This window comes from Narcine bancroftii, chromosome 5 (genome assembly GCF_036971445.1).
Source record: "Narcine bancroftii isolate sNarBan1 chromosome 5, sNarBan1.hap1, whole genome shotgun sequence".
NCBI lineage: Eukaryota > Metazoa > Chordata > Chondrichthyes > Torpediniformes > Narcinidae > Narcine > Narcine bancroftii.
This window is the reverse complement of record NC_091473.1, coordinates 251503660-251529322: the sequence shown is the minus strand read 5'-3', so window position 1 is coordinate 251529322 and position 25663 is coordinate 251503660. Positions and strand designations below refer to the sequence as shown.

The 25663-nt window shown below is 46.6% G+C and overlaps 1 protein-coding gene across 3 annotated transcripts in view; it reads left to right on the top strand.

The window, feature by feature from the left end:
* LOC138765193 (solute carrier family 45 member 3) overlaps window positions 1-25663 on the top strand; it is a 139102-nt gene that overhangs the window by 28598 nt on the left and 84841 nt on the right. The window contains exon 1 of one of the 3 annotated variants that reach the window (XM_069942122.1): window positions 20685-20763. The exons of the other annotated variants lie outside the window; for them this stretch is intronic. The gene's annotated coding sequence lies outside the window, so the exon portion shown is untranslated. Of the gene's footprint in view, window positions 1-20684; window positions 20764-25663 lie in introns of those variants that run through there. 3 annotated transcript variants of the gene reach the window in all.

Here is a 25663-nt window from a genome sequence, read left to right as displayed (position 1 = left end):
TCTGGGGAAAGAGGGGGCCAGGGCAGATGAGCGGGAGATGGAGGAGACGAGGGTGAGGGCTAAGTGATGGTGGTGGAGGGGAAGCCACGTTTGTGGAAGAAGGCAGACATTTTAGAAGATCTGGACTGGAAGACCTCATCTTGCGAATAAAATGCAGCAGAGACGGAAAAATCGAGATAAGGAATGGTTTTTAAACCATCATTATAGACTCTAAAGGGAGTATTTTCTAGCAATACCCATTGATTACTTTATCTTTTTCTGCACGTCCTTTGGTTTACTGCTGTTCTTTGTTTCAGGATCTGTTAAGTTTTGGGTCTGGGGTGAAACGGGTGGGCAAGAAGGAAGCTGGTGACAGCAGGTGTAGGAGGTGGTCAGATAATATGCACAAGAGTGCTGGAGAAACCGTTCAGTTCCAGTTTATCAAGTGCTCCCAAGTACAGTGAGCAAGCTCGTCTTGTGTGAAGTCCAGCTCATCAGCTCAGACATCTTACAGATTGCAGAGGGAGTGTGTGGTTAGTATGATGAGCAAAGACAGCGTTATTTTACTCAGGTGACATCTGTTCAGGAGCCAGATGAAATTTAAAAAAATTTAGATGTGCTATACAGTAACAGACCTTCATGAGGCCGTGCACCCCAAATTCACCAAGTAACTGACAACCCCGTGGGTTTTGGAGGGTGGGAGTAAACAGGATCACCTGGAGGAAACCCAAGGGGGGGGGGTGGGGGAATCATGTTGTACAAACTCCTTACAGACGGTGCCAGATTTGAACCCGGGTCTCTGGCGCTGTAATAGAGCTGCGCTAACCGTGGAGCCCACAACAGTGGGAAAGGGACTAGCCTTGAATCTGGTAGTGCGTGATCTCACCCTCGTGAACCTTCCCGAAGAAAGTGTAGATGGTCAATTGGATGGGGATGGGTGGGGGGTGGTTTTTGTGTTTGATTCCTGACATTGGAAATATTGAACTTTGGATATTGTCTTGATATTGACAGGAATATATAAGCAATTTCTGATAGAGAGAGAGTGTGTGTCTGTGTTGGAGGGAGATGGTTAACTTTGGGTAATTGAGTTGGTTTAATGGATGAGTGCTCACATCAAGTCAAGTTGCATTAATTTGTCATTCATAGTGTACAGTGAAAAACAAGATAGTGTTTCTTCGGACCGTGGAGCTGGTTACTTACGTGGCTAAATTACAACAGAAACCTTTTTTTATAAATAACATATCACGTAAATATCACGTTACGTGTACTAGCCCGGTGTCCATAGAGTTCATAAGCCTTACGGCTTGGGGGAGAACGCTGTTTCACTATCTGGTCGTGAGGGCCTGAACACCTCAGTACCACTTCCCGGATGGCAGGAGGGAGAACAGATTGCGGGAGGGGAGTGTGGAGTCCTTCACGATGCTTTTTAGCTTTCTGCAAATAGTGGCCATTATAAATGTCCCTCCTGGCAGGGAGAGGGACCCCAATGATTTCCCTCAGCATCCTTTACTCTCCATTGCAGGGACTTGCGTTCTGGGATGGTGCAGTTCCTGGACCAGGTGGTGATGCAGTTACACAGGATGCTCTCAATGCATCCCCTGAAGAACGTAATGAGGGTGGAGGTTGAAGCTGAACTGTCCTCACATGGACATCATGGACATTCCTGTGGATGTTACTTTAGAGAGTACCCTTGAGATTTGGGTACTGTGATGAATAAGTTTTCCTTCAGAGGAAAACGGCATCTGTATGTTGTGATGTCTTCTGTGACATTTGGCCTCTTGAACTTTGTTAGAGCCAAACTGGTTGAAAAGATGTGACTTGCTGCAGTAAGGAAATGGAACATTGCAGACATCTTGTTGATGCCTTGGTTGTGATGGGATGTGATAGAGTATGGAACAACAGAGAACAGCGAGGCAATGTACAGGAGAGAGATAGATCAGCTGGTTGAGTGGTGTCACAACCACAATCTTGCACTCCGTGTCCTCTCTGATTTTCTGAGCCCCCTTTAAACAAATATCTCGGTAAATTACATCGATAGGGAGGGAGACCCCAGTGATCCTTTGCCGGTCTTTTTAACGATTACTCTCTTAGTACTAATTTTTGCCAGTCAGTTTTGTACACTGTAATGTGTTTAAAATGCTTTAGAACATAGCAGAGTAACGGGCTCTTTGGCCCATCAGTCCATGCTAGATACGATTCCCAATTTGAACTAAAATGTTGTCGCATTCAGGTTCAGATTTATTGTCAGTACATACAGGACATCACAATACAACCCTGAAATTCTTTTTCCTGTGGGCGAGGCTGAATTATCACTAGTATTTAAAAAAAAACCTGACTCAATGCACTCACATAAATAAAGAAATGTAAACAAACTGTGCAATACAGAGGGAAAAAAATTAATAAAGTGCAAAAGCAAGAGTGGTTAAATAAGGGTGGCATTAAAAGGAGTTTGTATGTCCTCCCCGTGCCTGTGTGGGTTTCCTCCAGGGGCTCCAGTTTCCTCAACCCTTCAAACCTATCTGAGATTGTTTGTTAATTGGGTGGCATGGGCTTGTGGTCCAAAATGGACTGTTACTGTGCTGTATGTCTAAAGCCATTGATTTTGTCGTTGTGGAATCGGATGGTGGAGGAGTAACAGCTGTTCCTGAACCTGGTGGTGCAAGTCCTGTGAAACCGATACCTCTTTCCTGATGGCAGCAGGAGAACAGAGTGTGTTCTGGGTGGAGTGGACCCTTGATGTTTGCTGCTACTCTCCAATGGCAGCCTTCCCCACAGATGAAGGTGGGGAGAGTTTTGTCTGTGATGAACTGGGCTGTGTCCACTACCTTATGCAGGGTTTTTCGCACAGAGGTATTAGTGGCTCCACTGCCACTTTCCTGAATGACAAGGCATGTAGTCACGGGGAAAATGTGCAAACTACACACAAGACAGCACCCACCATCAGGATCATAATTACAGAGGCCATACAGCCCACCTGTCTGTGCTGACTAGCCGTCGGCCCATTTACCCACATCGTTGGGGTATGAGATAGTGTTGGCCAAATGCCTTTCACACCGCTTACATTGTCCTCTGCCTCCTGTCCGCTCAATGCCTACCTGATGTTGAGGGTTGAATATACTCCCAGTGCAATGAAGGGAGGCTCCTCTCGCGGCTACCTTTTTTGTTCTGGTCTCACCACATGCTGAGACTGACTGCCTTAACTCTATAATGGCTGCACTTGTTTTTCAGGGAACTTCGGGCTTTGGAAGTAACGTTTTATTCTTGCTGCTTCCTAAATTGTTTTCTCTTGTGCCTTGGCGCTCTCTTCAGGCACATTAACATCAACTCCCAACTTCTGTTACCCCCCCCCACCCCCCCGCGAGACTCTTTCCATCGTATCTATGTCTCCTTTCCTCCAGCTCCTAATCCTTCCTTCTATGACAGAGCTGCCCTCTCCCCCATTCCTCTGCTGTTTTTCCTCTTCTATCCTCCCACCTGTATCCACCTGTGACCTCTTACCTGTTAGCCTGTGCTCCCCCCTCCTCCCTCCTCTTTATTCAGACATCTGCCGATTTATATAAAAAAAAAACACTATATCTTCTTTCTCCCTTTCTTTCTTTGGCTTGGCTTCGTGGACAAAGATTTATATTTATATATATATATATATATATATTGTATGTTATATGCCTTATACATATAAGGCAATTGAACAACTGAAAAGTGGCAAAGCAGCAGGTATGGATGGAATCCTCCCAGAGGTCTGGAAGGCTGGCGGCAAAACTGCATGCCAAACTGCATGAGTTTTTCAAGCTCTGCTGGGACCAAGAAAAGCTGCCTCAGGACCTTTGTGATGCCATCATCATCACCCTGTACAAAAACAAAAGCGAGAAATCAGACTGCTCAAACGACAGAAGAATCACGCTGCTCTCCATTGCAGGCAAAATCTTCGCTAGGATTCTCCTAAATAGAATAATACCTAGTGTCACCGAGAATGTACTCCCAGAATCACAGTGCGGCTTTCGCGCAAACAGAAGAACTACTGACATGGTCTTTGCCCTCAGACAGCTCCAAGAAAAGTGCAGAGAACAAAACAAAGGACTCTACATCACCTTCGCTGACCTCACCAAACCCTTCGACACCGTGAGCAGGAAAGGGCTTTGGCAAATACTAGAGCTCCTCGGATGCCCCCCAAAGTTCCTCAACATGGTTATCCAACTGCACAAAAACCAACAAGGTCAGGTCAGATACAGCAATGAGCTCTCTGAACCCTTCTCCATTAACAATGGCGTGAAGCAAGGCTGCGTTCTCGCACCAACCCTCTTTTCAATCTTCTTCAGCATGATGCTGAACCAAGCCATGATAGACCTCAACAATGAAGACGCTGTTTACATCCGGTACCGCACGGATGGCAGTCTCTTCAATCTGAGGCGCCTGCAAGCTCACACCAAGACACAAGAGCAACATGTCCGTGAACTACTCTTTGCAGACGATGCCGCTTTAGTTGCCCATTCAGAGCCAGTTCTTCAGTGCTTGACGTCCTGTTTTGCGAAAACTGCCAAAATGTTTGGCCTGGAAGTCAGCCTGAAGAAAACTGAGGTCCTCCATCAGCCAGCTCCCCACCATGACTACCACATCTCCATCGGGCACACAAAACTCAAAACGGTCAACCAGTTTACCTATCTCGGCTGCACCATTTCATCGGATGCAAGGATCGACAACGAGATAGACAACAGACTCGCCAAGGCAAATAGTGCCTTTGGAAGACTACACAAAAGAGTCTGGAAAAACAACCAACTGAAAAACCTCACAAAGATAAGCGTATACAGAGCCGTTGTCATACCCACACTCCTGTTTGGCTCCGAATCATGGGTCCTCTACCGGTATCACCTATGGCTCCTAGAACGCTTCCACCAGCATTGTCTCCGCTCAAGATGGCAGAGGCCGACTGCATCGAATCCACGTTGCTAAAGATCCAACTGCGCTGGGTAGGTCACGTCTCCAGAATGGAGGACCATCACCTTCCCAAGGTCGTGTTATATGGCGAGCTCTCCACTGGACACCGTGACAGAGGTGCAGCAAAGAAGAGGTACAAGGACTGCCTAAAGAAATCCCTTGGTGCCTGCCACATTGACCACCGCCAGTGGGCTGATATCACCTCAAACCGTGCTTCTTGGCGCCTCACAGTTCAGCGGGCAGCAACCTCCTTTGAAGAAGACCGCAGAGCCCACCTCACTGACAAAAGGCAAAGGAAGAAAAACCCAACCCCAACCAACCAATTTTCCCCTGCAACCGTGTCTGCCTGTCCCGCATTGGACTTGTCAGCCACAAACGAGCCTGCAGCTGACGTGGACATTTACCCCCTCCATAAATCTTCGTCTGCAAAGCCAAGCCAAAGAAAAAGAAAAATATTGTATGTGTATATACACTCACCCCATAGCAGTTAGTGCAAAACTATTACAGAGCCAATGACCCGGGTTGGAATCCGATACTGTCTTTACATTCTCCCTGGTCTGCATGGGTTTCCTCTCCAAACATACTGGGCTTGTAAGTTAATTGAAGTATTTGGGCAGGCACCGGCTCGAGGGCCAGAAGGGCCAGTTACTGTACTGTCTGTCGAAATTAAAATAAATGAATGTGTATATTCCCGACGAAGGGCTTGATGACTCCAAGCGCCGGCTGCCGTTTATTTCCCACTAAGTTTTATGACCTGTTGAGCTTCTCCAGCACTTGTGTACTGCAAATTGTTTACCCGGCACTCCTTTGAAGTTTATAATTTTTCCACACAAGGTCTCTCTACTTCGAACTGGCAATTGCAATCTGTTAATTGTTCATTTATCTTTTCAAACCAAGCTTCTGTCAACATCCTCCCCCATGCAGCCTGCACTGCTATTTCCAAGTCACTTGAGCCATAACATGCTTTCTTTCATGTGCCTCTCAAAGTCATTTCTCCAAATTTTTTGGGTCACTTGAACAGCGGCAAATTCTTCCTTTTGGGAATTGTGTTGAATTGTTTACTGTCACGTCTGCAGAGGTAAGGTAGAAAGGTTACTTTGGTGTGACACGGAGGTAGCTCGTTTTTAAAAAGTCCCGCACTCCTGCTCCATTTTGGAAAGTTCACAGAAAATGTATATTTGGTCCATACAGCAAGGTAACAGGCCCTTCCAGCCTGCAAGCTCATGCCACCCAATTGACCTCCCAACATTCTGGAGGGTGGGAGGAAACCGGAGGAAGCCATACAGACACAGGGAGAACGTACAAACACCTTATGGACAGTGCGTGGATTTTAACCCGGGTCACTGGCGCTGTATCAGTGTTGCGCTAACTGCCATGCTACCCATGGTGTAGTAAGATTAATCATCCCAATGGTAGCATTTAACTTTGGCATGAATTTAATTTATGAATGGCAATGGCTTTCTGACGGAAAAATATCCAGGCAAGGGACTGTTCTTACTCTGGTCTGGTCCCCTCTCTCCCTATTGTCAGGCTCTCCCATGCTGCCAGATCTGTCCCTCTTGCCCTCTGCAGCTTGTGGGCTCATTCATAAGCAGAATCGGCAAGGCCTTCATCCTTTGGCCTGGGAGGACCTTGATAGTGGCAGTGCGGTGAGGGGCCAGCGAGCTGTCCAGTCCTGAGGAGGTTTTACAAACTCTACATTTTTAGTAATGCTGTATCATTGCAGTGGATAAAGTTGACGAGCTCATCATGGGTAGAGAAAGGAGAGATAAATATTCACAGTTGCAATCGGGCAAACAGAGGAACTACTGACATGGTCTTTGCCCTCAGACAGCTCCAAGAAAAGTGCAGAGAACAAAACAAAGGACTCTACATCACCTTTGTTGACCTCACCAAAGCCTTCGACACCGTGAGCAGGAAAGGGCTTTGGCAAATACTAGAGCGCATCGGATGCCCCCCAAATTTCCTCAACATGATTATCCAACTACACGAAAACCAACAAGGTCGGGTCAGATACAGCAATGAGCTCTCTGAACCCTTCTCCATTAACAATGGCGTGAAGCAAGGCTGTGTTCTCGCACCAACCCTCTTTTCAATCTTCTTCAGCATGATGCTGAACCAAGCCATGAAAGACCTCAACAATGAAGACGCTGTTTACATCCGGTACTGCACGGATAGCAGTCTCTTCAATCTGAGGCGCCTGCAAGCTCACACCAAGACACAAGAGAAACTTGTCCGTGAACTACTCTTTGCAGACGATGCCGCTTTAGTTGCCCATTCAGAGCCAGCTCTTCAGCGCTTGACGTCCTGTTTTGCGGAAACTGTCAAAATGTTTGGCCTGGAAGTCAGCCTGAAGAAAACTGAGGTCCTCCATCAGCCAGTTCCCCACCATGACTACCAGCCCCCCCCACATCTCCATCGGGCACACAAAACTCAAAACGGTCAACCAGTTTACCTATCTCGGCTGCACCATTTCATCAGTTGCAAGGATCGACAACGAGATAGACAACAGACTCGCCAAGGCAAATAGCGCCTTTGGAAGACTACACAAAAGAGTCTGGAAAAACAACCAACTGAAAAACCTCACAAAGATGAGCGTATACAGAGCCGTTGTCATACTCAAACTCCTGTTCAGCTCCGAATCATGGGTCCTCTACCGGCATCACCTACGGCTCCTAGAATGCTTCCACCAGCGTTGTCTCCGCTCCATCCTCAACATTCATTGGAGTGCTTTCATCCCTAACGTCGAAGTACTCAAGATGGCAGAGGTCGACAGCATCGAGTCCACGCTGCTGAAGATCCAGCTGCGCTGGGTGGGTCACGTCTCCAGAATGGAGGACCATCGCCTTCCCAAGATAGTGTTATATGGCGAGCTCTCCACTGGCCACCGTGACAGAGGTGCACCAAAGAAAAGGTACAAGGACTGCCTAAAGAAATCTCTTGGTGCCTGCCATATTGAGCACCGCAAGTGGGCTGATATCGCCTCAAACCGTGCATCTTGGCGCCTCACAGTTTGGCGGGCAGCAACCTCCTTTGAAGAAGACCGCAGAGCCCACCTCACTGACAAAAGGCAAAGGAGGAAAAACCCAAAGCCCAACCCCAACCAACCAATTTTCCCCTGCAACCGCTGCAACCGTGTCTGCCTGTCCCGCATCGGACTTGTCAGCCACAACCGAGCTTGCAGCTGACGTGGACATTTACCCCCTCCATAAATCTTCGTCCGCGAAGCCAAGCCAAAGAAAGATATTGAAAAGTTGGCATCATAAAATGATTCCAGGATGATCTATCAAACAAAATTTGCTAATGTCAGCTCACTGTCTGAGTCTCTGCTGTTGTATGATTGGGCCAGCGGCCGGCATGATAGCCAGCCAGGAGATTGCGAAGGTGGCTACCCCCATGGATTGCACACAGTGGAGTCCAGAAGATGTGACATCATCCCGTGTCTTTGTACTCCTGTTCCAGATGTTCTATTCTCGGCTACCGAAAATGACGCCGGAAGTGGATCAGCCCAAGATGGTAACACGGGTCACAGTCCGCACACGGCACTGCTGGAGGGAGGTGTCAACAGGAGGGACGTGTTTATATTGAGCCTTTCAGAACTTTGCAATAACACCTTAAAGAACAATTCAGGCAATGAGGAACTGAGTCATAACAAGCTTTGCAAGGCAGATAATCTGCTTTTATCTGATGGATTGTAGGATAAATATTGTTCAGAAAACCAGAAATAACTCCTCCGAGCTTCAAATCATTCTGGTTGGATTATGCAAGGCCAGATGAAGATTTGTTTGTACAATTGTTTGGGGGAAAAAATGACTCTTATCCAAGTAAAGATCTGGACCCACTGCAATTCGCCTGTGTCGCAATCACTCCACAGCTCATGCAATATCACTGGCTCTGGATCACCCGGACAACAGCAACACATACATCCAGCTACTCTTCATTGACTTTCCACACCATCATCCCCTCAGGACTGGTCAACCAAATTCCAAAACCCTGGCCTCTGCAACTCCCCCTCCCCCCCCCCCCCCCCCCCCAATCCCTCAACAGGATCCTTGACTTCCCCATTGGAAGACCACAGTCAGTACAAATCAGAAAGAATGTCTCCTCCTCACTGACAATCAATGCAGGCCCCCCCCCCCCCCCCCAAGGATGCATACCTAGCTCTAAGAATGCTCTACTCATTCTACACCCATGATTGGGACCAGGCACAATCCAAATCCCATCTCCAAATTTGCCAATGACGCCACATCCATCGGCAGAAATCACAAACAGCGAAGTGGAAGCCTACAAAAGGAAAATAGATCAGCTCGTTGAGTGGTGTCACCACAACAACCTTGCGCTTCACATCAGCAAAATCAAGGAGCTGATTGTGGACTTCAGGAGGGGGGAAATCCTGTTCTCATTGAGGAGTCAGAATTGGAGAAGGTAAAGGGCTTCAAATTCCTGGGTGTCAACATCTCTGGCGATCTGTCTTGTGGACTCCGTGTCATTGCAGTCACAAAGAAGGCTCACCTGAGGCTATACTTTGTGAGGAGTTTGGAGAGATTTAGCATGTCATCAAAGACTTTCAAATTCCCACAGGTGTGCCGTGGAGAGTATTCTAATCAGTTCCATCGCTGTTTAGTACAGAGGTGCCAATGCACGGGGCAGGAAAAGACTGCAGAGAGTTGTAAACGACCAGCCCCATCATAGGCATCCGTCTTCACTCTCATCAAGGACATCCAAGAAAGCAGCCTCTATCCTCAAGGACCCTCACCACTCAGGCATCACCCTCACTGCTACCATCAGGAAGGAGATACAGGAGTCTCAACGATGAGCATCCAATGGCAGAAAACCAGCGTCTTCCCCTCCGCTATCAGATTTGTGAGCGGGCGATGAGCCACGGACGTGACCTCACCTTCTCTTTTTGCACAAATGTATTTATTGCAAATGCAATTTGTGGCAATATTTGCACCTGTGATGGTGTCTCAAAAGAATGAAATTTATAACCATATATACAGCATAGAAACAGGTCATTTGTACAACATTCATGAAAATAAATTCTGTTTCTGAAATTGGCACCTCTTTGAGACTTTAGATGGCATTGTTGTCCAGTTTAGGGATGAAAGGAAAGGGGGGGGAGATGCAGAGAGGTTAAGGAAAGGAATTCCAGACTTGGGTGCTAGATAAAGGTTCCTTTTACTGTCACCTAATTATACATTAAAAATGTCCTATGCATGATACTCTTCACCTTTTCTCTGCTGTAAGGCAAAGTGTCACCGTGAGCATTGCCTGGCACCCCTAATGATAGGAGAAAGAGAAGTTTTTTAAGGGAGGCACAGTTGGTGTAGGGGTTAGTGCCACGCTGTTACAGTGCCAGCGATCGGGGCTGGGGTTCGAATCCTGCGCTATCTGTAAGGAGTTTGTACGTTCTCCTCATGTCTGCATGGGTTTTCCCCAGCCCACCTTTAGAAACATACCGGGAGTGTAGGCCAATCAGGTGTAGATTGGGCAGCACAGACTCGTGAGCTGAAATGGCCCGTGGCCGTGCTGCATGTCTGAATTTTTTTAAAAGTTGAGAGTCCCTTCAGAGATGATGAGTGTCTGTGGATTTGCCTCCAGCGCTCCTGCAGGGTCTGTAGCCATACAGACTCCATCTCAAACCATTGGCTACCCTAACTCCAGATCCAGACCCCAAATATGATCAGGAAGCCCATAACATCTGCAGCCCTTCTTGCCCACAGCACCCTCTCGAATCTCAGTTCCGATACCTAGCTCCCATGACCCAGCCTTCAGCAGCCCGCAGCCTGTGTGAGTTCGTCGGCCGCAAGACGCACGCTAGCCCATCGACCTTTGAGTAGTTGTTTGCCTGGTATGTAAAGAATAGGGAAACATCCTCACCTTTCTCCTTCTTGGAGAGGCTTGCGTTGCGGTATCGGATGCTCCGTCCACCTTCGCTCTGGGATGTTCTGAGTTGAAAATGCTAAACCCAATCGCCTTTGTTCAGATTGTGTACAGCCAGAGATCTTGCACCTGAACTCAACAGTGTTGGAGAATGCAGGCTGGAGCATGTACCTGAACAGGAAATAAATTGCAGCAGAATTTTTTTTTAAAGCAGGAGATTATCAGCTCTTTCCAGGAAACTGGAATGTACCACAGCAGATTGGGTTCTTTAACAGGTTTAATCAAATGATATGTTAGCAATTCGCCATCACTACCCGGTGTGTCACCTTGCTTCCTGTTATCATATTGCAAACATTAATTATTTATATGCTGTTTGTAATATAGCCAGTTGGGAAAAGAAGGCTAAAATCAATAGGCCGTGTTCACAGCAAAACCCATGAATTGGAAGTGTGATAACAAGGAAAGAAACATGACCGTGCTATACGGGCAACCCCCACGATATAGAGAGGGAGGGGATCTCTCCCCGAGACTGCATTCCACATCTCTATGTTCTGTAACTTCAAGCTGCTTCAGCCGTTGCAAGGGCTGAGAAGGAAAGAGTTTATTTTGTTTGTGAGGATATTTTTTCTTCTGTATCCCAGAGGTCTTTTGGCTGTGAATTTGGCTGGGGCGGATTTCCCGTCCCCAAACTGTTGTGAGATGGCCTGGAAACTGTTGGGGATTTGAACATGATGTTTGAAAGGCATTGTCACTGCAATGCTATTTCTGCGCTGGTGACCTGGCTTCAAATCGAGTGCTGTCTGTAAGGAGTTTGCACCTTTTCCCCTGTGGCTGCGCGGCTTCCTCCAGGTGCTCTGCCCGGTTTCCTCCCTGCCCTGCAAAATGTGTGAGGGTTGGAGGTTAATTGGGGGTGTTTGGACGGGACGGGCTCATGGGTTGGCAAGTCCTGCTGAACTGGAAAAGGCCCTTCATCCCACAGTGTCAAGTCGATGGATGAGAATGGCTAAAATTCAAAAAGTTTCAAGAAGCGAGGGAGAGGCAACGAGAGTGGGAAGGAGAGTCAATGAGGGTGGGGAACTTCCTCTCTCTGCAGGCATCGCTGTCACTCCATCTCTCCACCCTGTCACAGACCCTCCTCTTCTCCTTCACTCTCAGCTCTTCTCATTCCCCGCTTTCTCTGTGACTGAAACCACTTTATCTCAACCGTGAGAGTCTGAACTGTGTTCCTGCTTGCATGGACGCTGCCTGACCTCTTGAGGGTGCCCACCCATGACGTTTGTACTTTTTGGATTTCCAGAACGGGTGCCCTTTTGAGAGTAGCCATGTCCTTGTATCAAACTAGCAAACATGGCTGACAATGTCAGCTCAGCAAGCTGCCACAGACACTAGACAATGACCAGGTCAGACCCCCTTGACAACAGGCCAGGGTAAGAAAGAAAATCCTCCTGTTGCTCTTTCAGGTTAAATTTATTGTACGAGCACAACCCGATGAAACTGTGTTCTCTGGTCCATGGTGCAAAACACGCAGACACACAACCAGACGTAACGCGTACAGACAAGCAATACATATGCAGAACAAATATTTTATCGATATAAATAAATTTTGTACAAATGAGTCTCAGAGGGTCAGCGTGGGCTTTGGTCGTTCATCATTCTCACTGCCTGTGGGAAGAAGCTGTTCCTCAGCCTGGGGGTGCTGGCTCTGATCCTCCTGCATCTCCACGTTGGTGAGCAGGTGAAAGAGGCTGTGTGCAGGGTGACCTCAATGATTTTGCTCGCCCTCTTCAGACAACGATCCCAGTAGATCACGTGGTGGGGGGTTGGAGGTAAACTCCTGTGATCCTCTCTGCCACTCTTAAGGTCCTGCGGATTGACCTCTGATCCATTTCTCTGCAACAGCCGTATCACACTGTGATGCAGTCAGGCAGGACGCTCTTGATGGAGCTTCTATAGAAGGTTGACATAATGATGGCTGGAAACCTTGCCCGCTTCAGTTTTCTCATGAAGTGAACTTTCGAATCATGTCACGAGATTCTTATCAACCGAGGCTCTGTTTAAAATAAAATTTTCATGATGTTCCAGTCAATGTATCTTACCATTATTACAAAATTGTCCATTGTTTATAGATATTGTTGAAGAGGTTTAATGAGTTATTGTTATTCAAAGATGTCCATACCTCTGTCAATATTCCACTCCCTGCTTTTTTGAGCAAGCTATGAACCACTACTTTTCTGAGAATAAATTTAGTAATTTTATTTTTTTTAAAAAGTACTCTTTGTGGAAAATGTTCTTGCTGTTCAATCTGATCCTTGCAAAACAATGCACCTCTTCCCAGTTAATCTGTTCACCTGTCGCGTCAGAATCAGAATTTATTGTCGTGAACGTGTCACAAAATTCATTGTTTTGCGGCAGCTCCAAAACCACCTTACAAAATAAATAAAAATAATGTAAGAAAAAGACAAAGTGAGGCAGTGTCTTTCATTCATTGATCGTTCAGGAATCTGATGGCAGCGGGGAAGAAGCGGTCCTTGTGCCGCTGAGCGCTCATCTTTAGGCTCCTGTACCTTTTCCCCCAATGGTAGCAGAGTGAAGCGGGCATGGCCTGGGTTGGGGAGTGGGGTGGTGTCTTTGAGGGGAGAGGCTGCTTTCGTAGGACATCACAAGTGTGGTTCCAGCTTCACAGGCCACTCCTTCAGATAATAAACTAGAGGGGAAACCAAGCTTAAATATACATTCAGATTTCCCTTTGGTGCACCATCTTATATTTTCACAAATTGCAATTGTAAATATTTATTTATTCTGTTATATTTATTATCTTTTCTGTCTCATATTGAGGTAATTTAAAATGCCCTCTTGCGCCCACATCTCCTCCCTTAGCACCATTTGGGGCCCCAAACAGCCCTTCCAAGAGAAGCAACTCTTTGAATCAGTAGGGGTTGTCTACTGCATCTGGTGTGGCCTCCTCTACATCCATGAGACTGGATGCAGACTTGGAAGGTTGTTTAGTTGAGCACCTTTGCTCTGTCCGCAGTAACAGCGAGGAATTCCCAGTGGCCAACCATTTTGATTTCACACAAACATTGCCGTGCCAACATATCTGCCCATGGCCCTGGTTCACTACCAAATCGAGGCCACCTGAAAACTGGAGGGAAAAAACACTTAGTATTCCGTCTCTGTAGCCTCCAACCAGACAGGATCAATATTGACCTCCAATTTCAGTTAACCCCCCTCCCCTTCCCTGGTTTCTCTCATCTCTACCTCCTCTGTCTCCTTTCCTCCAGCTCCCCACCTCCATCCATTCCCTCTCCTATCACATAGCTACCCTTCTTGGCCCTCTCCCCCTATTACTTCTCCGCTACTGCTCCCCCTGCTTCTACATCTTGCCTGTTAGCCAGTGCTCCTCCCCTTACCCTCCCTCGCTCCTTCCCCTCTCCCCTTTTTATTCAGGCATCTGTTTTTTCATGTTCCTGATGACATGCTCGGGCTTGAAATGTTGATTGTCTTTGACTTCCTACGGGTGCTGGACGATCTGAATGTCTGCAATGTTTCTGTGCATTTAGGCTATTGTTGGGGTATCTTGCGCAGAACTTTTCTGCCTCAGTACATCTCATCCTCTGTTTACTGATGCCCTGTGTGTCCATGTCATTGGAGTGGTGAGGAAAAATAAAGTTATCAAAGGTCTAGATAAGATAGAAGCAGGGAAATTGATTCCACAGGCAGATGAGATAAAAAGTAGGGAACGTAGCCTTGAACACTTCTGAGTTCAGTCTTTCAGCGTCCTTGTTGTAGCAACCTCCACCGCCACCTCTGGCCATGCATTCCAGGCACCCACTTACTCTGTGTGGGGGGGGGAAAAATACTTGTCTCTGACCCCTTCACTAAACCTTCCTCCCCTCACCTTGTACAGATGCTCTCTGGTGTTGGCCAATCTCGCCCTGGGGGAAGAAAGGTGCTGGTTGTCCACCCTATCTGTGCCTCTCTTAATCTCCAATTAAGTTGCCTCCCATCCTTCATCAATCCAAAGAGAAAAGCCCCAGCTCTGCTAACCTTGCCTCGCGAGTCATGTCCTCCAGTCCATAAGGCGTGGTTGCCAGAATCGTGTTGGATTATCTTGACAGTTGCTGATTTTTTGTATTCCCCAGCCTCTTCATCACCCTTTTAGATTGTTCTCCATAAACCACTTCATGGGCTTTGAAGGCCTACAGAACCTGTGTGGGCCCAAAAGCACACGAGTACAATTTTCTATCCAAGTCCTTTAAGTGGCATCACATTTAGCTGGAAACTTGAGGTAATGCATTGCAGTCTCTAATTACCTTCTTGGACCGCAAGTGGATAGGTTTCTCCCAACGCTGTTTTGGGTTGGCTGATGGTGAACGATGTGTGGCGAAATAGACTATTTTTTTCTTTTTGACAAAGTCAACTTTGTGCACAAACGGTTTTTGAGAATAGCCTCTTTGACTAAGCTTGACTCTGTTTTGCAATAACAATTCTCCACATGACTGCAGGTTTTCCAGCCAGCCGATGGAATAATCTCCCAATTGTTCCTGAGTGCAGAGAATTGAGCTGGGAAAGGCACACTGTTTCAGGAAGCTGGCACACCTTCAACTAACAAAGGTCTCAACCCAAAGTGTTCATTATCCCTTTGGCCTCTCTTGCCCTGGAGCTCTCCTATACTCTGCCCTCTGCTTGATTCCTAATAACCACCGAAGACTGGAAGTTCATCTCCTCTGTTCCACTGAGTGCACCCCACCATTTCCACCTCCCATCCCAGTTCTGCTCCGGGCCAGATCTCCTGCCACTTCTGATGCCAGTTGCACCTCCCATCCCCAGTTCCACCTCTGGAGGTCAATCCACAGAACCATAAGAGTGGCAGCGTGGATCACTGGAGTCTCCCTACATCCCACCCCCCCCCCCGCCCCAGCCCCCCAAATTGATGTGATTTACCAGGATAATTTCCTAAAGAGGGCGCACAAAATTATTGAGGGCCCCTTCCCCCTGCACACAGCATTTCTCTGTCGGGGAAGAGATGCAGGAGGATTAGAGCCAGCACCACCAGGCTGAGGAACAGCTTCTTCCCACAGGCAGTGAGAATGCTGAACAACCAAAGGAACGGCTCGCACCAACCCTCTGAGACTTGTATATTCATGGAACAATATTCATTTGTATAAATGAATATTTGTCCTGCATATGTATTGTTTGTCTGTATGTATGTTATGTCTGGTCGTGTGTTTGCATATTTTGCACCGAAGTCTGGAGAACACTGTTTCGTCGGGTTGTACAACCGTATTACATTTAGACTTGACTTGCTCCGAGCCGGATCTCCCATCACCTCCCACCCCCAAACAAAATATTTAACATTTTACAAATAAATTTCTGCTAATCCTTGTAGAGCAGTGGTTCTCTTTCCACTCATACCACCTTAAGTAATCCCTCATTAAGGGATGGCATAGGGAATAGTTAAAGTGGTATGTGAGTGAAAAGAAAAAGGTTGAGAATCACTGCTGTAGAGTCTGTGGAACATTTTATTTCCAATCGGGCTCTTGAACTCACTGAGCCACCTTAATCATGAGTTACTCCAGGGCCACCAACCAATCTGTCTGAACGGTAGAAACTTTAACTGCATCAGTGTATCTTTACCCTTTTGTATTCATAATGTCTTTTTCTGTCTCGTGGTAATTTAATTTGCACTGTAGTCGGTGCATCTTACTTACCTGTGTGGCTGCAGGATGTAAGAATTCTGGTGCATTTGTGCTGGTGTACAGGTCGAGTCCCCCTTCTCCGAAATGCATGGGACCAGGAGTGTTTCAGATTTTGGATTTTATTTTTCGGATTTTGGAATAATGTGTTCAGGGTAACTAAGAAGCACAGTAGCGTCAGCAGAATCCCTATTTCACCTGTTAAACAACAAACAAACAGCAAGCTTTCAGGCTCCACATGATGCTGTGCTTTGCTCAAAAGGTTACAATACACTGGATTTTATTCTGCCCTTAATTTCTGTAGGGGCTGTCTCATCAGTTCTAGCCAGTGTTCTTCTGGGGCAATAACGCCAAGGCTGTAGACCTTTGCTTGTTTCATGATTAATGTACCATTAAGTGGCTTGTGTTCACTGTGACACTGACAGGTCCACTCTTTCAATACACGATCCAGATCTTCACTTTGAGCTTTATGCAGGGCTTTTCTCTCTTTCATTAACTTCTGTTCATCACTGAACTTACCTCTATAAAAGGTCTGAAGACAGATTGGCTGCTCGAACTCACTCCAGCTTCTATCTGCTTGGCGGGGGGTACACTTAGAGGTGGAGTGAAGTTACGCCACCTCCTCCGTAAAAGGAAAGCCCCTGAGATGGCTTGTGGTGTTGCGATGATGCCGTCAGCCCGCAACTTGGGAGTGCGAATTTTAAAAACGTGGTTAATAGAGGCTATGGCGTTGCACAGGAGATCTGCCCGAGTCCCAAGACTGCTTGCATAGTGTTCTTGCCTGCTCTTCGGTCGCCATTTTTGAGTATAGGCCACTTTCCCTTCTCGGCGGGCAAGTTTGATGTCACGGTGGTGAGTGGTGCTACTGCACCTCTTGCCCCGCCTCCTTCAGCTCTGGAAGGTAGCTCCCGACTCAGCTTTGTATAAAGGCTCCACGAGATCCGCATTGTAGGGTGTCACCATAAAAGGTAAAATCGCCTTTTTAAACTTGAGTGGGCTATAATGCGGTGTTTCACCATATACATATATATATATATATATAACTTGGTAACAAACCGGCCAACCAAGAGTCGGAGGCCCACGTAGGCAAGTGAGGTCAGGTGTGGAATTTTCCACTTGTGACGACATGTCGGCACTGAAAACATTTTGGATTTTAGATTTTTGGATAAGGGGTACTCAACCTGTATAAATTCTCATCACATTTAAGGGTAGTGGTTTACAGCACTAGCGATCGGGACCTGGGTTCGAATCCCACGCTGTCTGTAAGGAATTTGTACGTTCTCCCCATGTCTGTGTGGGTTTCCCCCGGGGGCTCTGGTTTTCTCCCACCCTTCAATGGGGTTGGAGGTCAATTGGGTGTAAGTGGGCCAAAAGGACCTGTTACTGTGTTGCATGTCTAAATTTAAAATGTAAAGTTAATTTAAATTTATATCATTAGGTGTTGAGAAAACAGAACTGATTGATTCTTGTGTCATCTCATCATGACTGTTTCCTTGTCGGCTGACATGTTCCCCACCCAAAATGTTGTGAAAATCCTCCCGCTTTATTGAGGTGTGAACCATCAAATGGCTGTGGATGAGTGTTCTGTCTTCTCAGACTGCAGCTAATTGAGCCGCAATGACTGACCTGGTTCTCTGAAGATCGGCTCCTCGTTTGACCTGGTTTCCTCAGGGGCCCCTTTTTTGTTTGGTGGCAAGTACTTCAAACAGTCACATCTGCTGTGAGGGCCTTTCTCTCTCTGTCTGCTGAACGTGACCAGCGTTTTCCCCAGGGCTCTCCGCTACAACAGAGGATCAGTTCTCTGAACCTTCACCAGGCGTTTACGTTGGAGGGCTGATTCTATCTCGGGGCTTCTCGACGCTCTTCTCCACCTGCGATGTTTCCACTGTGATCAACTGGTTGGATGTTGTGATTGGCATTTCTGTCATATATTCTTCCTGGATGACTTGATCACAGTGAGAGTGAATTTGAATTATTCATGGCCAAGTGGACTGGCATTCAATACAAACCTTGGTTATGTCCCCTATACAGGCAAGTCAACTCCGACATGAGGTAGTAGAATCATAAATGTTCATTAATAAAAAAAATAATAGTGCGTGGTGTAGTGTTGTAATATGTCAAATAGTGCAGGATATAGTATTACAATGGGCAGCATGGTTGTTGTAGCGGTTAGCGCGACACTGTTACATCGTCAACGATCAGAACTGGTGTTTGAGTTTGTACATTCTCCTCGTGTCTGCGTGGGTTTCCCCGGGGCCTCCGGTTTCCTCCCTCCATTCGAAATATACCATTAATGTGGTAAATTGGATCAGCAAGTTTGTAGATGACACTAAGATCGGAGGCGTTGTGGACGGTGAAGAAGGTTTTCAAAGCTTGTAGAGGGATCTGGACCAGCTGGGAAAATGGGCTGAAAGTGGCAGATGGAATTTAATGGAGGCAAGTGTGAGGTGTTGCATTTTGGAAGGACAAACCAAGAAAGGGCGTACATGGTGAATGGTCGGGCACTGAGGAGTGCGGTAGAACAGAGGGATCTTGGAACACCGAAACATCGTTCACTGAAAGTGGCGTCACAGGTGGATAGGATTGTAAAGAGAGCTTTTGGAACTTCAGGAACTGAGTTACTGGGAAAGGGCTTTATTCCCTGGAGTGTAGAAGAATGAGGGGAGATTTGATAGAAGTATTTATAATTATGAGGGGGACAGACAGAGTAAATGTAGGTCAGCTTTTTCCACTGAGGGGAGGTGAGATACAAACCAGAGGTTAAGGGTGAAAAGGGAGAAGTTTAGGGGGAACATAAGGAGGAACTTCTTTACACAGAGAGTGGTAGAAGTATGGAATGAGCTGCCAGCGGAAGTGGTTAATATGGGCTCAATTTTAACATTTAAGAGGATTTTGGACAGATACATGGACGGGAGGGCTATGGACTGGGTGCAGGTCAGAGGGACTAGTAAAAAAAAAAATGGTTTAGCATGGAGTAGGAGATCTGAAGGGGCCTGTTTCTGTGCTGTAATGTTCTATGGGTTGTAGGCCATTTGAGTGTATTTGGGGGGTACAGGCTCATGGGCCGAAAGGACCTGTTACTGTGCTGTATGTCTAATTTAAAAAAAACGCTATGAAGGTTATAGAGGGAAGTACAGTTAAAAATAGTGTGAGGTCCATTTAAGAGCTGATGTAGAAGTAATCCCTAAACAATGTCATAACCAAGAATGTAATCGGAGCAATGTGATAACGGTTTGACCTTTGTTGCTGGATGACCCCAGCCTAACCTGAAGATGGATTAATTTGAGCAATGAGATTTGTTTTTTGGATATGTTCGAGGAACTCCAGGATTCCTACGGGGTGATGGATTTTCTATCAAGCTTGTGTGTAATGAAGCGGTACGGTACAGGGGAAACAGAAGTGAATGAGTTCTCCAACCTTTATGGTATGATTGATGAAGAATAGACCACCCTGGGCCTGGATGAAGGGGATTGAAAAATGACCATCCACACTGATTCTGGACATTTGTGTTTTCAAGCTTGTGTACCCTCTGCTCGATTTTTGGGGGCAGGGTGTGGTGTGGAGAGAACTAATTTTAGTACCATTAACCAAAGACTGCCTAACAGCTGAAATACTGTGGAGTGGTACAGCATGCAAACAGGCTGTGCTTTGAGGGCAGAGGGTAGCTCTCTGATAGGAGAGGGATGAGTGTGGGGGGGCGGGAAGAAAGGAGACAGGGGAAGGGAGAGGGAAACATGGAGGAGGGGGTTTATGGAAATTGGAGACTGCATCTGGTTGGAGAGTGCAAAGTGTTCCTCCAATTTGCGAAAGGCCCTCTCTCCCTGTATCACTTCAGCTTTGTTCTCTCTAGCCTCTCACCTATGGACCTTCCCTCCTTCTCCTTCCTCCCCTCACCCTCCACCTTTTGGATTCAGGTGGCTGCCTGCTTTCTCTCTTAGTCCTGAGGCAGGGCCCAGGCCCGAAACATTCCGATGGATGCTGCGTGATCTGCTGAGTTTATCCAACACATTACCAAGATTAAATCCAAGGTTAAATGCCTTTGCTATACAATTAAAAGAGCTAAGCCTGCTGTAAAGCATCAGTTCCTAACCGTGGACCAATTAATTCAACTGAACAGAATAGAACACTCAAGACTGTGATTGTCTATTGTGTGTTAATGGAAGAATGTTGCTAAGCAATCCCACTTTTGTCATAGATGGTTGGTGTGCGAGACACATGCTGACTACCTGGTATTTGTCGAGATAAAAGTTGGATACATTTCTGGACTGCGTAGGTGAGAACTTTCCAAGTGAGCTGTGCTCTGCGTAAGACAACTTGTGTTGTTATCAATCCCAGGAGTCATTTAGTTATTTTATCTGAAGAAATTTTTATTCTTTGGACAGTTTTCAAATCTCTTTGAGCTGACATTGGGAATTTATTCCCGTGCTCTGAGTAAAAAAAAAATTATAATAACAGTGGGCACTGTTCAATTTGTATATGTTCCCTACTCCCTAATCTAGTCAAAAAAATTTTTTTCACATTTTTCCATTTGTATCTCTTTATTTTTAATTTTTTTCAATATTTTAATTTTCTTAAACTCGTCAAATATTATAAATTTTTTTAACATTCATGTAACGTGCAGTGTCTGTATTTATTCCCCCCCACCCTTGTACAACAGAAAGTATCAACATTTAAATTACCCCATATATTACCCCCTCCTCTTACCTCCCAGTTTATCTTCTCCCCCCCCCCACCCCGGGTATCAATAACCCAGCTATTGGTGCCAATCCCTCTGCCATTTAGAGACGTGCCCAATGCACCCGTCTACCACTTGTACCTCCCTCCCTTACCTTGAGTTCCCCGTATTCATTCTTACTTCTAATGTACATTCATCTTTTAAACATTAATATTATGAAAAAAAAACCCTATCCCCCTCGTATTCCTCACAATTACAATATTTACAGTCCATCTTTCCCGTGATTCCCTCTTTCTGCCTTATTTACATTTACATTTAATCCTGAAGCGGTGCCAGGGTTCTTACAAAGTCCATGGCCTCTCTTGGATCCTTAAAAAAAACTTTCTTTCCCCTCCCGCCCTCATTATCTTCAGTGTTGGCGGGTGAAGGAGGGGAAACTCTATTCCTTTTTATTTAAAGCTCTTTTTAACCAGGCCAAATTCCCTCCTGCATTTCCATGTCTGGATAGAATAAAACCTTCTTCCCCTCTTATTTCTTCCCCCCCCCCCCCCCCCCCACAAGCCTTCACACTCACCTCTGCCACCTGGAAAATCATCTCTCTATCCTGGTAGGGAAGGAGTCTTGCCAGGATAGAGCGTGGCCGTTGGTTTGGCCCCGGGTAAGGGCTAGAAACCAGTGGGCCCACTCTCTCCTTAGATTATTTCCAAATTGTTCCTTCCCCAGTACATCTGGGATCCACTTTTTCAGGAACTGCACCATCTCTCTCCCTCCTTCACCCCACAATTTTAACCATATTCCTCCTGCTGATGTTTTCAAAGGTATCTATTTCTCCCACATCTTTCTCACACATCCATTCCATTCTCTCTTATCCAATCTTTCTTCCACCCTCTCAATTCTCTCTTCCATTTCAGATACTCTTTCCATCAGGTTTTTCAGTTTTCTTTGATTGCCCCCTGCCCGACACAGTGTCTTCAAAGTTCTTTTTATCTGGCCCTCTGCCTTCCTTTATCTGTCTTTCACCTCCCTGTAATATCCTTCTTTTACTCCTTCGTTCTTCCTTTTCCTCTTCTTGCCAGGCCTTACTGTCACGCTATTTTCCCTTCATATCCTCTCTGGCCACAGTTCTCCTGCAGCCCTCCAGGCCCGACACCTCAAACACCCTCCAACGCCCAAATCTGACCTTTTCATTCCTGCCAATTGGAGTGGCCTTACCAGGTAAATCCTTGTCTTCAACTTTACTTTTTCTTCCAGCCTGTGGGGTCTTTCGCTCCACTGCTAACTCCACCTTGACTTGGGTACCCGACTCTCCCGCACCTGACAGCGCCCTCGTCGCGTCTGCTTCTCCTCTACGCGGTTCCCCCAACCTCTGCTTCCCAAAACATTCGTGCTCAGCAGTACTGCCATTGTGGCCATCAGCTCCTCCTCGACTAGGCCCACACGCCCTCGAGCCCCCATGTCTCCTGCGCCGGGCAGTGGTCTCGCTGCTTCGGTTGGGTCCTTCCCCGGCCCCCTTGAGAAACAACCTTGTTGGGACCATCCTGCCTCTCCCTCCTGGGTGAGTCGCTTACTCTCTGGAAGCTTCGGGGCTCTGTTGTTACTGCCACCATCGCCGACATCCCACTAGGCCCCAGGTCAGGCTCTCCATCCAGTCTCTTTGTTCTTTTTCCCATCTTTTATCTTTCCCTTTTCATTCTTTCTTCTATTCGTATTCCTGGTTGTCTTCCTTTTTGGGGTCTTTTTATTTTAGGGGATCTTCTTGTATCTATTTATTCTCCTTTCCTCTGGGAGCTCTTGGATCAGCCTATGAGCCCCTTGCCGCCATCTTGGATCTCAATCTACCTTTCTAATCTTTTTCTCTTCTGAATAGTTTGTGCTTTATTTCTGCCGTGATATCGTGTTAATATTCCATTGTGCGTTTTATACATTCTGAATGAAAGCAAATACTTTGTTTAAATTTGTTAAAAGATCTCTCTTACAAACTTCAGAGAATCTGCATCCAAGCTTCAGTATTCCAGCAGCTCCTCTCCACTTTCCGATCTACGTCCTCCTACTTGAAGGGTCGGGATATCTGCCAGCTTGCACCTAGGATGCTTATGTCAGGAGCCACTGAACTGGGGAGGTGTTTGAAGTCTAGAGCAATCCACAGATAAAGCTTTCATGGTGCCAGAACTTGTGGTCCTAGTGCATGCAGGAGCTGAGTTGAAGTTAGCACTCCATACGTCCATCCGCACTGAAACAGCGGCTCACACTAATGGTGTTTTCCTTCTCTGTGTGCCGGCTACATGTCTAAACAAGCTCTGTCATTAGCTGTCATGGATTGTACCTGCATCCTTGCTCTGTCTCTAGCGTTACTTCTGTTCTAAGTACAACATTGCCAAACTGGGACGTTGTTGGCCCTCTTCCCCTTTGTAGTTTTGGTCTTTGACCTCCAATATTAATTTGTATGTGCATGAATAAATGTGTATCTGCAGAGTTTTCTGTTTGTAGATGTGATACCTTGGCAATGACCTTTAAAATGAATCTCGTTGGATAACACAAGCTCGCACTACAATCCCACTGATGATATACAGCCCTATAGGACGGTGAGCACGGCAGCAGACCGGCAAGAGGCTTGGAGGCCGAGGGACTCACAAAGGCTGCGGGCGACTTGCCATATGGGGACCCACACGGGCTGCTGGAAACTGGCTCCCGGGGAAACCAGGTATCGGAGCCATGATTCGAGAGGGCGCTGAGGGCAAAAAGGGCTCTCCCCCACCGAAGGGCCCCGAGTGCTGAAGGCTTCCTGATCGTGCCGGAGGTTCGGATCTGGAGCTCGGGCGGCCAATGGATCGAACAGGAGTCCGTGCGGCTGCAAGAGTGCTAGAGGTGCATCCATGGATGCTCAGCGATTCTGATGGCATTCTCCTTTGTTTCTCTTTCTCTCATACTGTGAGGAGTGGCAGGCAACACTAATGGCGACTCTCTGTCTGCCTCACAGCAGGCGGATGCTAAAGTAGATCATGTATTTCAGATTTTTCATGTATTATTGCGTGTCCTAGATAACTTCTTGACTTGAGTTCAGTAATTTTAAGCATTTCTGCTCTTAATTAGAGCAAAGGTCAGGGGGAATTTGGACGATTTGGACATGACGAGGCTATTTAGATTCCCTTGAGGCTTGGGCTTCAAATTAATGATTTCAAAATGTTCTGACTGTTTTGATATGACGGTGATTTTTGTAGCTGTAAGAAGAGAAGCAAGTCAGAATCTTGCTTTTATATTTGTCAACATCCCAATTCTGATAAGAGTTTTCAAGCTGAAACTTTACTGGCGTTTTTCACTCCACAGATGCTGCCTGACGTGTTGCGTTTTTCCGTTTTTTAGGGGTATTATTGTACTATAATATGCTGAGCAGCTGGTTTTCTAATGGGGGAGGTGGTGTGGGGGATGGAATGATCACCCTTTGACACAGAACCAAATCTGATATAGACGGGCTCTTCGCTTATTCAACATCTGCAGTTATGTTCAGTGCTGGATTACAACACAAAACAGGCCCTTCGTCCTAACTTGTCCGTGCCAACCAAGTTATCTGCTCGAGCAGATAGCTGAGTTCTGCTCCTGTTTCTTGTAAGATTTCCCCCCCTCAACCTCCAGGGAGAAAATTTGCAGCCTATTCAACCTTGCCTGGTAATTCAAGGCCACCAGTCCCGGTAACATTTTCGGCACCCTTTTCTAACTGAGCGACATCCTCCCTGGAGGATGACCAGGACTAAACACTCCTGGTGGGGCTTCGCCAATGTTTGGAGCAGTTGTAATGTGACGATCTGCTGTGCCTTAAGCTGCCTTCGCCACCTTGCTTTTAATTTAAAAAAAATATAATGACCCAAAGTACTTGAGAGATTGGAAAGGAATGGATTCTGAACCAGACGAGCTATGGGTAGGGGAGGAGGATGGTCTGGGAGTTGATCAAAGAAGCATCTTGACACGGTGAGGCTGGTGGAGAGTCAAGGTTGGAAATCAGCGATGTGGTAACTCTCGCGTTAAGACGCACGGAAATGCTTGAGGAACTCAGCCAATCCCGCAGTGTCCATGGGAGGCGATAAGATGTATTACCGACGATTTTGGCCTGAGGCATGAGTAAAATGCAGGAAGATTTTTTTGCTTATACATTTAAGAAGGGCGGTACAGTTGGCGTAGCGCAACTCTGTTACAGAGCCACTGATTGGGACCGGGGTTCGAATCCCACGCTGTCTGTAGGGAGTTTGTATGTTCTCCCCGTGGGCTCTAATTTCATCAAAACGTACGGAGATTGGAGGTAATTTGGCTATAAATTTGGCAGCACAGACTCGTGGGCTGAAAGGGTGTGTTACTGTGCTGTATGTCTATTTAAAGGGCTCAGTCTGATCGGCTGAGTTTCTCCAGCATTTCTGTGTGTTTTTACTACAAACAGCGTCTGCAGTCTTTCATGTTTCACTACACTCGTTAAGAGTCTGCTTCTGAAACTAGGTTACCAGTGACATTA